The following is a 16,476-nucleotide window of genomic DNA, read 5'->3' as shown; positions in this document are numbered from 1 at the left end:
GTTTGTAGACCGTTTTATATCGAAACCGCGTTGCGTAAGTACCACATTCAACAAGGGATACTACAATTTGTAGACTGCGTTATATCGAAACCACGCTGTATAAGTACCGCGTTATATGAGGGTTACCTGTATTTGATTTGAGAGAAAATTACTGATTAGCAAAATAATCAGGCAAATGATGATGACGTTTTATTTATTATTTTTTATTTTTTTATGAATAATGAATATAACCTTATATCTATAACAGATAACTATAATCTTATAACCTTGGAAACAGATGTCATTCAAGAGTTAATGGTGGTATTTTCTTTATTTCTGTGTTGTTTAATTGAGACTATTATTGTATGATATTGTTTCAAACAAGTCTACATTTATGGCATAAATGCATACAAGAAAAATGGCAGTCAGGACATCGATGTTGAATGATATTAATATGCAGGATTTAGTGTGATGTAGTGAGTGTTCAATGTATTCACTGCTGAGAAGGAATGATTTGCAAGAGCGAGAACAGAGAGAATGTGTATCAGAAATGTTTTGCGAGCGAATGCAAGAAATGTGAGTCACATTGGGAGTAGAAGTGTAAAGTGACTGATATTAAGGATCTAAGGCAGGATTGTGGAAGTGCTGGAGAACGTAACAGAAGCATTGAATGATAGTAATCATGTGGATGATGAAATGCCAGTGCAGAAAGAAATAGTATGCATGTGCAGACTCCTTAAAAGGACAAAACTTGAGTTAGTGCTACTGAAGAAATGATTGCCATGTGGTACAGAAGAAGGGTAAAAGAAAGAAAGAGCGAATGAGAAAGCATAAAAGGATGAGAAACTGGGAAAAAGTGAAAGTATTATATGGGGATTTAATAATAAGAGGTATACTTAATGAGAAAGTGATGTGACAAAAGCAGGTTTCCCAGGTGCTAAGATAAAGGATGTAAGTGAAGCTGTAAGTTTGCAGAAAAAAGGAGCAAATAAGTTAATTGTTTTTGCAGGTACAAGTGATTTGAAAGTTGAAAAATATGCAATCAGAGACGATATTAAAGAATTGTTAGAAGAAACAAAAATGAAGAGTAGGAAAGTATAGACTGTGAGTCTAATGTCTCGGTATGTTAGGACAGAATTGAGAATGGCCATGATTGCCAATGAGGAATGTGTGTGTAGGAGGAATGGTGTGTAGTTTGTACATGTGTGGAGTGAATTTGATGGATGTAAGGACCTGAATATGCCTGATGGACTGCACTTAAATGTGTGCAAAGGCTTGTGTTCGTCGCACATGTTGATTGGATTTTAACGGTATAGATGCAAACACAGATTGATAAAAAAATAACTATTTATTAATTTTAATGCTAATATTTCGCTGGTATTACATCCAGCATCTTCAGAACACACGAACAAAGTTTGTTACAGTAGCAAGACAATCGCAATCTGGTGTAACAGTGGGACTAGTATGAGTAATTGTAGTGTGCAACACAAAGACTAAAGTCCTAATTAGGTGCCATCTAAGTTTAAAAAAAAAAAAGATATTAATTTGGTCTTATGATGACTGTTTCCCAAATCTTTGGTAGATTTATACAGCCATACTTGTTGAGGTTTGGAGTATGTTTCAAGGCTTCTGTTGATTCCAGGAACAACCTCTCTGACTTGTTGAAGCTTCTGTGCAGTACTTTTGTTTGTTTCCAATTGATCCTGTGTGCAGGTGGTATCCAAAGCATGGTCTGCTAGATCCGACTTGCCATAGAGAATGTGCCGGATATATTTTTTGTGTTCACTGAGGTGGATGCCCACAGTTCTTCCTGTCTGTTCATAGTAAGCTTGATGACATGAACAGGGCACTTCATAGACTCCCGGATGTGGTAAAGGAAAAAATCTGTCCTTAGGTGAACGGATGAGAGTCGCCAATTTCACATAAGGGTTAAATACAGTACATAGTTGGTGTTTGTTAAAGCACCCTAGATATCTTTTCAGATGTGCTTTTAATGTGGGGATGGTGATAGTTTTGTTGTAGTCTTCTGTGGTAGAGAGTGGGGGGGATTTTTGAGGAGCATTTAGTATTTTTCTATCTTATGGGGATTATAGCCATTGGTCAGGAAGGTGTGATGCAGGTGAGAAAGTTCAGCAGTGAAAGCAATCTCACTGGAACAAATTGCTCTAGCTCTATGGTTAGTGTTTTTAAGATACCATATTGTTGAGAAGGGTGATGGTGTGATTGTTGTGTAAATATCTCCCTGTATGTGTGGGTTTTCTATAAACCAGGAATGATAAGGAACTTTCTGGAAGACGTGTGATCAGTGTGTGTGTGTCCAGGAAGGGTAGGCAGTCATTGGCTTCTAGTTCCATTGTAAAGTGGATTTTAGGGTGCTGGCTATTTAGATGCACTGAAAATGTATTCAATGTGTCTGGGCCATGTGGCCAAATAGCAACATCATCATCAACATAGCATAGCCAGAGACTAGGTTTGAGAGTGGCTATGTTGATAGCTAGCTTTTCCACATTTCTATGTAGAAATTGGCTAAGGGGGGAGAAAGGGTGGGGGGGAGATTCCATAGCTGTCCCATCTAATTGTTTGTATATTTTCCATTTCCATGTAAAATAATCTGCCTGTACTGTGAATTTAAATAGCTGAAATATATCAGGGGGAAATTGTGAATTTAGTAAGTTAAGAGTTTCAGTTAATGGTACATTCGTGAATAATGATGTGATATCAAAACTCACCATTAAGTCTGAACTTTTTAAGGTGTGCTTTTCTAAAATACTTTTTAGGTGGGTAGAATTCTTAACAAAAGAGGGAGAATTGTTTGTGCAAATTGCTAGTAGTTTGGCTAAATGTTTAGCAAGTTTATATGTGGCACTGTTTATACTATCTACAATAGGGCATAAAGGTGTACCTTGATTGTGCATTTTTGGTGATGTGGCTTAGAATGGATTAGGATGTTGGCCACGTCTAATTGAATATTACTGGCTATTGCTGGAGGCAGGTCGTATATCCCACGTTCAATGGAAGCCATTATTTTGGCTTTTGGGACTTCTTTAGGAATAATGGCAAAATTGTGTCCCCGACTTAAAGCACTCGTGGCTTCTTTGGTTAAGGTTACCGATGATAAGTTACAACAACGCCATCTTGATATAATTGTGGCCGCTGTATAGCAATGCATTGTTGGAGGATATTAAATTTCTTCTGGTGCCGGTTTTTAACTTCGGGAAATTCTTTGTTGGCTGTACAGCTGGAGATGCTATCCAGGATATCCCATAGTTCCAGGTTCAAAATGTTAGATAGCATATCACGTAGTGCACTGATGGAAGAATTAATTTTTGATAGTTCTCGGCGAGTAGCATGTAACTGTTCCCATAATAGTGCTAAACTAGTGCATTTGCACATTGCAACATCACCCACAAAAAAAGGTAATCTCCTGGCTTCACACTTTGCCTGCAATGCACGCATAACTGACAATGGCAAATGCCCCCCCCCCCCACCCCCTGCAGTCCTTCCACTATCAAACATACAATGACCCTTGTATCCTTTTGCCAGCAAGAGATCATAAACCTGTTGTCAAAATCAGACACAAAAAAAGCCCCTGCCCTGATGATATTCCTCCAATTGTCCTGAAGATCTGTGCAGCAGAACTGACTCCTATCGTATGCCGTCTGTACACACTATCTTACTCCACTGGTATATATCCCAAAGCATGGAAATTGGCTATATTCAACCCATTCCCAAAAAAAGGGAGACAAATCGCTGCCATCTAATTACCGCCTTATCTCACTCACCTCAATCCTATCTAATGTGATGGAGAAAACCATCAATTCTCAACTACTACTCTACCTTGAAGGTACCCAGCTATTAAGTGACCACCAGTATGGATTCCGTCGATGCCGATCAACAGGTGACCTGCTCTCATATATCACCCGTCTCTGGACATATACCATGGAAAAATTTGACGAATCCCAAGCAGTTGCACTCAATATCTCTAAAGCCTTTGACCGGGTCTGGAACAAAGGCTTACTAAGCAAACTTCCATCATTTGGACTGTCTCGGGACTTCTGCAGATGGATTGCCAGCTTCCTGTTTGGACGCACACTATGTGTAATGGTAGATGGCTCCCTATCCTCCCACTATCCAACTAATGCTGGGGTCCTACATGGTTCAGTTCTCACACCGACCTTCTTCCTTCTATACATTAATGACCTACTTCAGTTGACCTCCAACCCAATACATAGATTTGCAGATGACAACACATTGCACTCCTTCCTTTCATTTGATAAACCTTACTTACCCTACACAACTCACTTCAACCCACAGAACATCAACCACAACTTCCCTTAACGCAGACCTCCAAAAATCCTCCGATGGGGCTCAGATAACCTCATCAACTTCAATGCTAGTAAAACCCAGTTCTGTCTTATTTGCCACAAAAAAGAACCATTTTCCCCCAGTATTATTTTTTAATAACACTCAAATCCCCAGATAAGATGAAATTTCTCTTCTCAGAATTATCATGACATCAGGCCTCTCCTGGCATAAACACATCAACCATTGCAGCCTCAAGCTTCCAAAAAACTAGGCTTTCTCTCTCGCTCAAGACATTACTTCACTTCAAAACAGCTGTTAACCTTATACAAATTGCAAATCTGCCCAGCTATCGAATACTGTTCTCACATTTGGAGTGGGGGCTCCTAAAAGCTCCCTCAAAATGTTTGGCTCAATACAGAGAAGAACAATTAGACTGATAAATGATCTATCTCTTACAGACTCACTCCCCCAACTTTCACATAGACGTTTAGTCTCTGCAACTTGTATATTCTACAAATATTTTCATGGAAAATGCTCATCTGAAACAACATTAATAATTCCCCCACTCTGTACTAAACCCATTGGAACACGTACAGCCACTCCCCCCCCAACATCCCTTCAAAGTACACCTTGAAACCCACAGAACAGTCTTCCCCCTGAGGTATTTCCCAAGAAATACAATATACAGGCTTTCAAATTGAATGATAACAAGATCCTCCTTTCCCATCCCACTACCCATATATGGTACTAAAGTACTATAGGTTGACCAGCCAACCTCTCGTATATGGGCCCAACATAAAAAAAACTTCTCCAAGACCAGTCAACATATCAAATTATAGATCGAGATCCCACCAACTCACAAAAGAATAAGGTGTGCAAGTTATTGAACAAAGTCACTTTCTGGCCAAAAGAAACAGTGAAGAAACTCAAACCCCTCCATGTTAAAATACACAGGATATATGAAGCTCCAAAAATTCACAAACAAGGTACACCTTTATGCCCTATTGTAAATAGTATAAACAATCCCACATATAAACTTGCTAAACATTCAGCCAAACTACTAGCCATTTGCACAAACAATTCTCCCTCTTTTGTTAAAAATTCTACTCACCTAAAAAGTATTTTAGAAAACCACACTTTAAAAAGTTCAGATTTAATGTTTTGATATCACCACATTATTCACGAATGTACCATTTACTGAAACAAGACTTACTAAATTCACAATTTCTCCCTGATATATTTCAGCTATTTAAATTCACAGTACAGGCAAGTTATTTTACATGGAAAGGGAAAATATACAATTAGATGGGACAGCTATGGGATCCCCCCCTTTCTCCTCCCTCCCCCTAGCCAACTTCTACATAGAACATCTGGAAAAGCTAGCTATCAACATAGCCACTCTAAAACCTAGTGTCCGGCTACGCTATGCTGATGATGTGTTTGCTATTTGACCACATGGCCCAGACACATTGAATACATTTTCAGTGCATCTAAATAGCCAGCACCCTAAAATCAACTTTACAATGGAACTAGAAGCCAATGACTGTCTGCCCTTCCTGGACATGCTTATCACACGTCTTCCAGAAGGTTCCTTATCATTCTTGGTTTATAGACAACCCACACATACAGGGAGATATTTACACAAACAATCACACCATCACCCTTCTCAACAATATGGTATCTTAAAAACACTAACCCATAGAGCTAGAGCAATTTGTTCCAATGACATTGTTCTCACTGCTAAACTTTATCACCGGCACCACACCTTCCTGACCAATGGCTATAATACCCATAAGATAGATAAAATACTAAATGCTCCCCAAAAATCCTCTCCCACTATCTTCCACAGAAGACTACAACAAAACTATCACCATCGCATACATTAAAAGCACATCTGAAAAGATATCTAGGGTGCTTAACAAACACCAACTATGCACTGAATTTAACCCTTATGTGAAATTGGAAACCGACATCTGCTCACCTAAAGACATATTCTCTCCTTCATCACATCCAGGAGTCTATGAAGTGCCCTGTTCATGTCATCAAGCCTACTATGAACAGACAGGAAGAACTGTGGACATCCACCTCAGTGAACACAAAAAATATATCCGGCACATTTGCTATGGCAAGTCGGGTCTGGCAGACCATGCTTTGGATACCCCTGCACACAGGATCAATTGGAAACAAACAAAAGTAATGCACAGAAGCTTCTACAAGTCAGAGAGGTTGTTCCTGGAATCAACAGATGCCTTGAAACATACTCCAAACCTCAACAAGCATGGCTGTATAAATCTACCAAAGATTTGGGAGACAGTCATCATAAGACAAAATTAATATTTTTTTTTTTTTTAAACTTAGATGGCAACTAATTAGTACTTTAGTCTTTGTGTTGCACACTACAATTACTCATACTAGTCCACTGTTACACCAGATTGCGATTGTCTTGCTACTGTAACAAACTTTGTGTGCTCTGAAGATGCTGGATATAATACCAGCGAAATATTAGCATTTAAGTTAATAAATAGTTATTTTCTTATCAATCTGTGTTTGCATCTATACTGTTAAAATCCAATCATCATGCACTTAAATGGTTTTGGAGTTAAATGCTTGGAGAAAGTGTTGTTCAGTGAGAGTTTGGAAGTGCAAAACCAGGAAAAACTACAAATATTAGGGGGAAAGGTGGAAGCAATCAAGCAAGTGTCTAGCAGCCCATGAGACAAATGAGTGTGAGTGCAGATATGACTGTGTAGAAATGGCCACAAAGTTCCGGGATAGACGAGTATGAGTGCAGGAAACATTGTGAAGAGCTCAGTGCAGTTTCCCAGGTTCTGAATCTGAATGGGCAAGTAATGCTATTCTACAAGGGTAATTGTGGTCCCAAGGAATGTTGAAATACATATACAAGAATGACCAAAGAGGAATATTTGGCACTGGTCAGTTCGAATTGACCAAAAATAATTGGAATAAGCAAGACTTGGTTGACAAAGAATGTAGGTACAAGGATGGAATGTAAAGGATACTGTATATTCAGAGGAGACAGAGCAAAATAAACTTCCAACATCTTTCTCTAAATCCAGAGTAATTCAATAATAAGGTGGTACACCTGTTGGCAACTCGTATAGGTAAATAAGACCTCTCCTATTGCTTCTGCCTTCCACTGACTCAATAAAGGTCGAAACTGGTCTGGGTAGTGGCCCTTCCCTTAATGCACAGCAGTATATATGTCCGCAAGGAGATGTGCTTTGCATTATGGGACTAAGACAAGGAGTGATGAGAGCTTGGTCCACATTTGCTTGGAATTGCCTGGTGTTGCACCAACTTACATCAGTCCTGAAGATATTTTCAGGTGCAAACTTTGTTTGCTTACACTTGGATAAAGAATTAAACTAAATTTATTATAGGAAATAGAGCAAGAGGAGGGGTATTATTAATGATAACTGAAGAACTTCAACCAACAAAAACAGAAGTTAAGGAAGATTGCAACTCTGAGGGAAATGGTTCACTTGAGGCTGTCTTGTGTAAGATAGAGGTCAACAGAACAAAATATATTGTTGGCAGCTGCTATGGACCTGGGGGTCCAGAAGATGTGGATGACATGCATCTTCTGACGCATGTCATCCACATCTTCCTGCACTCGTTAGCACAATGAGTTCAGGCCAAGCAATGGCAACAGAATCAGAAGATCTAGTAGCAATTATACCTCCGATTAGGGAAAGTGACCATGTAGTCTTGTCCGGGGAGGTTGCTCAACATGTGGAAATTTCAGTCAAGAAATGGTTCATGAAGAACTTCAAAACCGGTGATTATGACAAACTTAGGAGGCAACTTGGAACAGTGATGTGGCATAAGAAGCAACATTAACTGAATGTCATTAGTGCATGGGAAGTGGTCAGAGATTGTTTGAGCAAGGCAGTATCAGGAAGACAAACTTAGTAGCATAATTAAATGAGTAGCAATATAAAGCACAATCAAGAAGGATAACTAGTATAGTAAGGAAGGTAAAGCATATTTCGAGAGAAAATTAGTTAAGCAGACTAAAGTAAATCCAAAAGAGTTTTTTCATTATGTAGCAAGTAAGAGAAAGAATACAGTAGCCCCACTCATCCCCTTCCACAGGGTCCAGTTACCCGTGGTCAACCCTGGTCCAAAACTATTAAATGGAAAATTACAGGAATATACAATTCATAAGTTTTTAAATTGTGTACTGCTCTGCGTAGCATGATGAAATCTCGCAATATATACCCAGGACATTAATCATCCCTTGGTTCAGTATCTCCATGCTGTACTGTGAGGTTGCTAAGATTCCATTCGCATAATTTTTATTACAGTAAATTGTTATAATTGTTCTATTTAATATTATCATTGTTATTAATCTCTTACTGTGGCTAATTTATAAATTAAACATTATCATAGGTATGTATGTATAGAAAAAAACGTAGCATACACATATATAGGGTTCAGTACTATCTGCAGTTTCAGGTATCCACTATGGAAGGGGGGGGGGGTTGAATGTTTCCCCCTGAAGAAAAAACTTTGGCAAACTATTTTTTGAACCATCTAGATTCCTTGTTCTCATCCATTCATCACTCTCTAATTGGTTTCATTATGTTGATGATGTCTTTGCTATTTGGCCTCATTCTGAAAATGAACTTACCACTTTCCTACAATAGATTAATAGCCTTCACCCACACATTCAGTTCATCATGAAAAAAGAAAAGGCTGGTGGTTTACCATTCTTGGACACCAGCCTAACATGCACAGCCTCCGATAATTTGTCAACCGTTTATCAAAAACCTACCTTCACTGGCAGACACATCTATCAAAAGTCTGCTCATTACACCTCTCAAAAAATTGGTGTTATCAAGTCCTTAATTAATAGAGCACATCAGGTGTGCTCCTCTCCCTCAAGCTTACAACAAGAACTTCTCACTATTAAAAAGTTAATGGAATTTAATGGACTCCTATGTTCCAACACCTCAGGATTCTTCAATAGACCGCAGGGTTCCAATCGCTTATATTTCTGGCATCTTGGAACCAATTGGTAGAATTTGAAGAAGTAACACCTCATTCCCACATATTTTCCGATCAACAAAATTTCTCATCTGTTGCCATCTACAAAAGACAAACTGGCACCTCTATCATTAGCTGGCGTTTATCAGATACTGTGTGAAGGACAAACAGGCCGTTCTGTAGAAAAAAGAATTAAAGAACATCAATATTATATCGAATACATGAAACCTCAAAAGTCTGGTCTGGCACAACATAGTATTGACACTAAGCATAATATCCAGTGGGATAAAGCTCGTCTTCTCCATAGATGCAGGTTTAAATATGAAAGCCTTTTCAAAGAAAGTTGTGAAGCTCTTTCACATCGACCAAATATGAATCAGAACGATTGTTTCTCTCTCCCAAAAGTTCGGGAGATTCTTATCTTATGTAACTATCAAAAACAGTTGTTTAATAATATTATTTATTAATACTAATTTCTAGCATGCACAACACCTAGATAGGACTTTAGTGTCACCCACGTGGTTGGGCTTAGTATTGCGTGTTATTTGTTTTTCATGTTACATTAGTTTTTCTGTAATCCCTGAAGATGTCTCATTTACTGAGACAAAATATATAGGAAGTATTAAATTCTGTTTTAATCCTTTCTGAGCGTTGTATACAATCCATTAAGCCTCCAATATGATGTCCTCACGGCATTTAAGCCTCTACACACAAATTGGATGCATGCTTTGTCTCGTAGTATCGATTTATATTGTATTCCTTGATACTGACACTGACTCATGACAAATTAAACACACTGGCTTATCGTCGATCGGAACAAAAAAGTACAAATTGGTCCATTTTTTATTAAAAACCTGACAAGAATCACTTGATTTACGCTTTTTACTCATAGACGACATAGTGATGTAAAGTGAACCCAAAAAATGATCCAAAATGGCAGTGTAACAGTTATTATCCACTGAATATGTCTCATACTAATGAAAAAAGTCTGGCAATTTAAAACCACAATAGGCTATGGCTGACATAACGAACCTGTGCGTGCTTATACACAAATATCACACTATTCACAACTGATTGACTGTGAATGAGATCCTCTTGAATTTATATGAAAATAACGAAGTATCGAGAAACTTCGAGATGTATCTGGAAGGCACTACACAGCGCACTCAAACGAACTACTGCTTCAGCCATCTACCTGCGATGTTAGTACTAGTACTTAAGTACCGCTTGGCGCTGGTAGATGGCTGAAGAAGCATGTGTATTTAATATTTATTTTTATAGGATTTTATGTAAAGTATCAAATGCACAGCATTCCTTGTGAATCTGGAAAGCAACTTACAATTCTAAATACCGCAGTATAGCTTAGTGGCCTACGGGCTTCATTGAAATTATTTTTTATTTAATCGCGTTTTAATGTTAAATAGTCATTTTTTTCAAAATGGCCGGTGGGCCATGGCAAAGAACTCCACGGGCCGTGCGTTGAAGACCCCTGCTCTATAGGAAGCAGCACGGTTTTGTAAAAGGTAGTTCCTGCTTCAGTAATTTATTCACGTTTTATAATAAGATGATAGCAGAACATGATAAAGGAAATGGATACAGAATATTGCATGGAAAACCATTACATAAGTTGGAGAATATGGGTATGAATATGAGGCTGATGGCATGGATAGGGGGTTGGGGTGATGATAGACATCAGGGGGTAGTGTATGGTGGATTGGAATGAAGATGAATGAGGGTGACTAGCGTAGTGCCCCAGGGCTCTGTACTAGGACCACTACTCTTTAATTTGTACATTAATGATATAATCAGAAATGTTTGAAGGGGGATATTCAGTTGTTTGCCGATGATGCAAAACTAGGGAGGACAACAGATGATAAAGGTGATATAGATATCTTGTAGGATGATTTAAATAAACTGGCAGTGTGGCAAAGACAATGGTTGTCAATTTAATGTTGTAAAATGTAAGGTAATGCTGTTCTTCAGGATGAAAAGATTATAGACCTTGTCATATTGACGGTACTAGTTTACAAGAAACTGATGAGGCTAGGGATTTGGGGATGTTGGTGGATAGAGTGGTGAAATTGAGGACATATTGCAAGAGTTGGCAAAATAGCTCAGAGGATTACTTAGATATTGTAGAACACACTGATAAGCAACGATAGGGTAATATCCTCCCTATCGTTGCTTTTTGATAGTGAGAAGTTCTTTATAAGACTATGGTTCAGCCATATTGACTACTGTGCACAGATTTAGTCACCTGCATTTCTTGGGGAATCAGTCAGTATTGGTCAGTATTCATGGACAAGTGATCAAGCTGGTGACAGGTCTGTGGAATGCTCCCTATGAGGATAGACTGAAGGTGTGTGGGTTTGGCTGACAGGCAGAGAAGATGAAATATGATAGAAATTTATAATTTACTAAAGGGATTCTATAAGATTGACACAAAAGAAATGTTTCGCCACACGAGGAGTAGGGAGAGAAGAAGGGGTCACACATGAAAGTTGTCTAAGGGTGTGGTTAGTAAGGGTGTATGGTCTAGGTTCTTTACTTGGAAAATAGTGAATGAGCAGAATGATTTGTCAGAGGTGATTGTGAGCACCCCAAAAGTGAATAGGTTTAATGAAATGTAAACAGGTATTGTGTTAATGGACAGATTGCGTCTCTTGCAATGAATCTTTTGACTCCATGGAGTACCCATATAAATAATAATAAAAAGTATACATTTTTTTAAATCTTAGAATTATGAACTATATTGGAACTCTCAAGAATTCAACATAATCAGAAAACAATGTTAATCTTTTGACTCCATGGAGTACCCATATAAATAATAATAAAAAAGTATAAATTTTTTTAAATCTTAGAATTATGCTCTATATTGGAACTCTCAAGAATTCAACATAATCAGTAAAAAATGTTAATTTTTTTCCAAAATATGCAATATAGGAGATGATTAAAACATAGGAAATGTGTTTGTGATTTATGTAAATACATATGTTTCATACATGGTTCAACTACATATCAAAAGCATCCTTTCATACTGCTTCTAAGAAAATGAGAGAGCTGCATAATTATTTTAACTTGTAAGAACAAAGTAAGTAGAATTTTTGTTAAGTAAATATCTTCTTGTCAAAAATTCACAACAAAATTGGAAAAGAACAGCTTTTCATTCTTTGAGTTTCTTCATCATTATCGAATTCTTGATATGTAAGGATGCTATGATAGCACCACATGATAAAGTTTACATTATTACAATTATTTTCCTATCAACAATTCCCTCTAAATTAGTCTCTTATATGTCAAATCTTATCATTCAGTCCACTGAGGTATAAAGTTTACATTATTACAATTATTTTCCTATCAACAATTCCCTCTAAATTAGTCTCATATGTCAAATCTTATCATTCAGTCCACTGAGGTATTTCTAACTGAATCAATGCACCTAGCGTTTATTCTTTTTTCCTGACATCCTGACAACAAACAACTGTTGGCTATCCATTCTGTTTAAGTGATTTTTTTTGATTTTTTTAATGGAGAGCCCATCTACAAGAAATTCATCAATCTATAGTATATTGGTAGTGCGGAAGGGTAATAAAGAACTTATTCACATTTGATTTGAAAAGCTTTGGGTTCTATTCCTTGGGAAACACATGGTGGGAAGATTATTCCAAAGGGCAACAGTGGAAGGCACAAACAAAGAAAAAGAGGAGAAATTTGATCTGCGGGTTTGGAGTTGAAGTGTGAGAGGGTGGTGGTGGTTAGCTGATGCATGCATTTGGATGGATTTGCAAAATGGTGGGGGAAATATTGATGTCAATTCTAATGAACAGTAGCTATAGAATTTATAGAAGATGCAGGCTGACTAAGAATGAATGCCTGTGAGAAAGTCAGTGGAGTTCGTGAGAGAGAGAGAGAGAGGAGCTGTCAATCAATCTAATTGCTATTTTCTGTATAGAATCCAGTATTTTCATGAAGCTCTTAGGAATACCACACCAGATACAATAGCAGCATTCAATGGTCAGGCAAATTTATGATTTGTATAGGGATGAGAGCTGTTCAGAGTTAAAGAAATGCCTGGAGTGAAATAGAATGTCAAATTTTTTGGATGCAGAGGAGGCAATAATTGTGATGAGAGATTAGAGTTATTCCAAGAAGGTGACTCTCATCTTGAATAGAGATTTGAGTATTATCAAGGGTAAGATTGGAAGAACAGGATTCATCATCATAACACTAAATATGGGTATAGACTATAATGGTCTGTTCTGGTCTCATTATCCATCCAACATCCTTTTTTGAGGTCTACCCTGCCTTCTCTTTCCAATTGGCTTATATTTTAGTATTTGATTAGGATGTTGGGTGTTGGCCATTCGGTTTACATGTTCAATCCATTTTTGTTTATAATTGTTTAGTTTTTCTTCTATTGATTTTGTTTTTAGTTCTTTTAAAATGTCTTCGTTCGTTTTTTAATCTAATAATGTGTATTTTGCAGTTCTCATAAATCTCATTTTACTTGTTTTTATTCTTTGTTTATCTTGTTTGTTTATTGTCCAAATTTCACTGCCATATAATAATGTGGGCACTGCTGAAGTATTGTATATTTTCAAGGGTGTTTCTTTTTGTACTATATTTGGGTTGAGTGTTCTATTTATCAGGCCTATAATCTGTAAAAATTTTGAAGTGTTTTTAATTTTATGTCTTTTTCTCCTTCATATGTTATTTCACATCCACGATAGCTGAAAGTATTTATCTGTTCTAGTATTTTATTATTAATAACTATTTTGCTTCTAACTGGAGTTTGTCCACAAAATGCCATTGTTTTAGCATTTTGGAAATTTTCATTCCAAACTGTTCTACTATAATGTTTAAATTATATATTGCTCTTTGTAAATTGTCTCCCTTATCTAATATTATTACCTCATCATCTGCAAATAATAGCGTATTTATTTTGTTATTCTGGAAAATTTCTATACCTTGATTGTTTAAGGTGTTCCACTGTATTAATATTTCATTAATGTAAATATTGAAAAGTGTTGGAGACAGAGGGCATCCCTGTCTTACTCAGGATTTTTTTTTTTGTGGGAAATAATGCAAAACTGTGTTTTGATGGCATTGAAATTGATAATGTTATCCAAACCCCATTGATGAATGCTTTAAGATTAGAATTTAAGGCAGTAGAGGTTAAATTTCTAGAGGTTGTGGTAATTTGGACTTTGCAGGGTTTATTAAATGAAAAGGAGGAGTGTAAGGTACTGTCATCAGCAAAACTGTCTACCAGACTGGCAGTCAGTATAAAAGGAAGAGAGAGGGCAAGAGAACACAGAGCCTTGTGGGATCCCAGCATTAGTTGTATAGATAGAAGATAAGGAGTCATCTACCATCACTCGAAGTGAACATCAGGTCAGAAAGCTGGCTTCCCAATTGCAGAAGTCAGGGGGCAGATTAAATGATGGGAGTTTTCTTAATAGGTCTTTGTGCCGAACTCAGTCAAAATCCTTGGAGATATCAAGAGCAACCACTTGTGATTTGCCAAACCTTTCCAAGCTGTTTGCTCAGAGATGGGTGACGTAGGTTAGTCGATTCCCAGTTGATTGACAGCGACAGAATCCATACCATCAATCATTTATTAGATGAGAGTCTTCAAGGTACTATAGGAGTTGGCCATTAATGGTTCTTTACATTATTTTAAAAAGAACTGAGGTGAGAGAAATTGGACTATAGTTTGAAGGTAAGGATTTATCACCCTTCTTAGGAATAGGTTGCATGTAGGCTACTTTCAAGACTGCAGGATAGATACCAGTAGAATAAGAAAGTGGAAAGAGGCAACATAAAGTGGGAGTCAGCTCTGGGGTACAAACCTTTAGAACAATTGGAGGGATGCTATCAGGGCTGGGAGATTTTTTGGTATCCAGTTTCAGCAAAATTTTTCTGATCACTTTATGGTGAAAGATCAAACATGGCTTTGAGTGTTGGATGTTATTTATCCTCAAATATTTTTGAATGTTAATAATGCAAATTCATTCCTAATAAAATAGGAATGAACAAGAATGTTTAACAAGTAAAATGTTTAATAAGATTCTGCTAATGATGTCATCTGTTCATTCCCTTAATTTGTTTCAGAATTTTCATATCTGTGGTCTCCAGTCTTAGTTTTTTTATTTCTCAACAAGCTCCCAAGATCACAAGGTTAAGATTGGTTTAAATACCATTTTATAAACCTAATAATTTGGTGTTTTGGTTCATTTCTTTCTTTCATTCCATATAAATGTATTTAACTAGTTTCTTCCCACACCAATACCAGCCTTTTTCATTCTATATAAAAAGTTAGTATTGGTGTGTGTGTGTGTGTTGGGGGGGGGGGTTAATTTCCCATTATCACTAAACATGAGTAAATAGCTAAAATATTTTTCGATATTCTAAAGAGCAAAATTATAAATAATCTTTGCATATTATACATTATGGCTTACTACTTAACAGATAGAACACCATGTCTCTCAACAACAAACTGAAACATTTAACCATTGGAAAACAAAACAAATCATAAAACTGTTGTCACCCAAAGAAGAAAATGTCCATTTGCAGGATTCACTTCCAAAATTCTAGCAACAATAGTACACAAATAGAAAACACAATCTTAGACACATTCATGAAAGTAGTCCAATCTCTGCATTTGGTCAGCCAAGCCAAAACACAAAACTATGAAATATCCAACTATACATTGATAATGGCACTTCAGAATATCTGATGCTATAAAAACAGCACATAATTACAATGGAAAAGATCTGAAATATTTAATCACTGCTATTTGAGTAAGGAAGGAAAAATTTCTCAACCTACAGAATTTAGCCGCTCCAAGAAAGGCCACAGCATGAATCCTAGTTTCAATTTCCTTCTACTTATATGAATAAAGCAGTAGCCTAGCCATGTATATGGTACTCAACAATCAGCATGTACTAATGAGTGCACAATTATCTCCTGATAAAGTATTCTAGTAATAAGAGTAGTGGTAACTAAGAATGAAAGCAATTTTTTTTGTATGCACAACCTTTTTTTTTGTAAGCACTTTTTAGTTGATGAAGATCCTTGAAACTAAAGTGAGATGTAGTTGTATTAATAAAGAAATCAAGTAACAATTTTGACAATGAATGTCAAAAGTGTCTTATATACTCAATCTCTCTCTCTCTCTCT

The 16,476-nt window shown here is 36.9% G+C and overlaps 1 protein-coding gene across 2 annotated transcripts in view; it reads right to left on the bottom strand.

The window, feature by feature from the left end:
• Positions 1 to 16,476, bottom strand: part of LOC150094045 (uncharacterized) — a 1,005,660-nt gene that overhangs the window by 312,162 nt on the left and 677,022 nt on the right. The gene's annotated exons all lie outside the window — the stretch shown is intronic.

This window comes from Typopeltis vanoorti, chromosome 23 (genome assembly GCF_054136105.1).
Source record: "Typopeltis vanoorti isolate ZY-2024b chromosome 23, IOZ_Tvanoo_1.0, whole genome shotgun sequence".
Classification (NCBI taxonomy): Eukaryota; Metazoa; Arthropoda; class Arachnida; order Uropygi; family Thelyphonidae; genus Typopeltis; species Typopeltis vanoorti.
The sequence above is the reverse complement of the archived record's forward strand: the minus strand, read 5'-3'. Positions and strand labels throughout refer to the sequence as shown.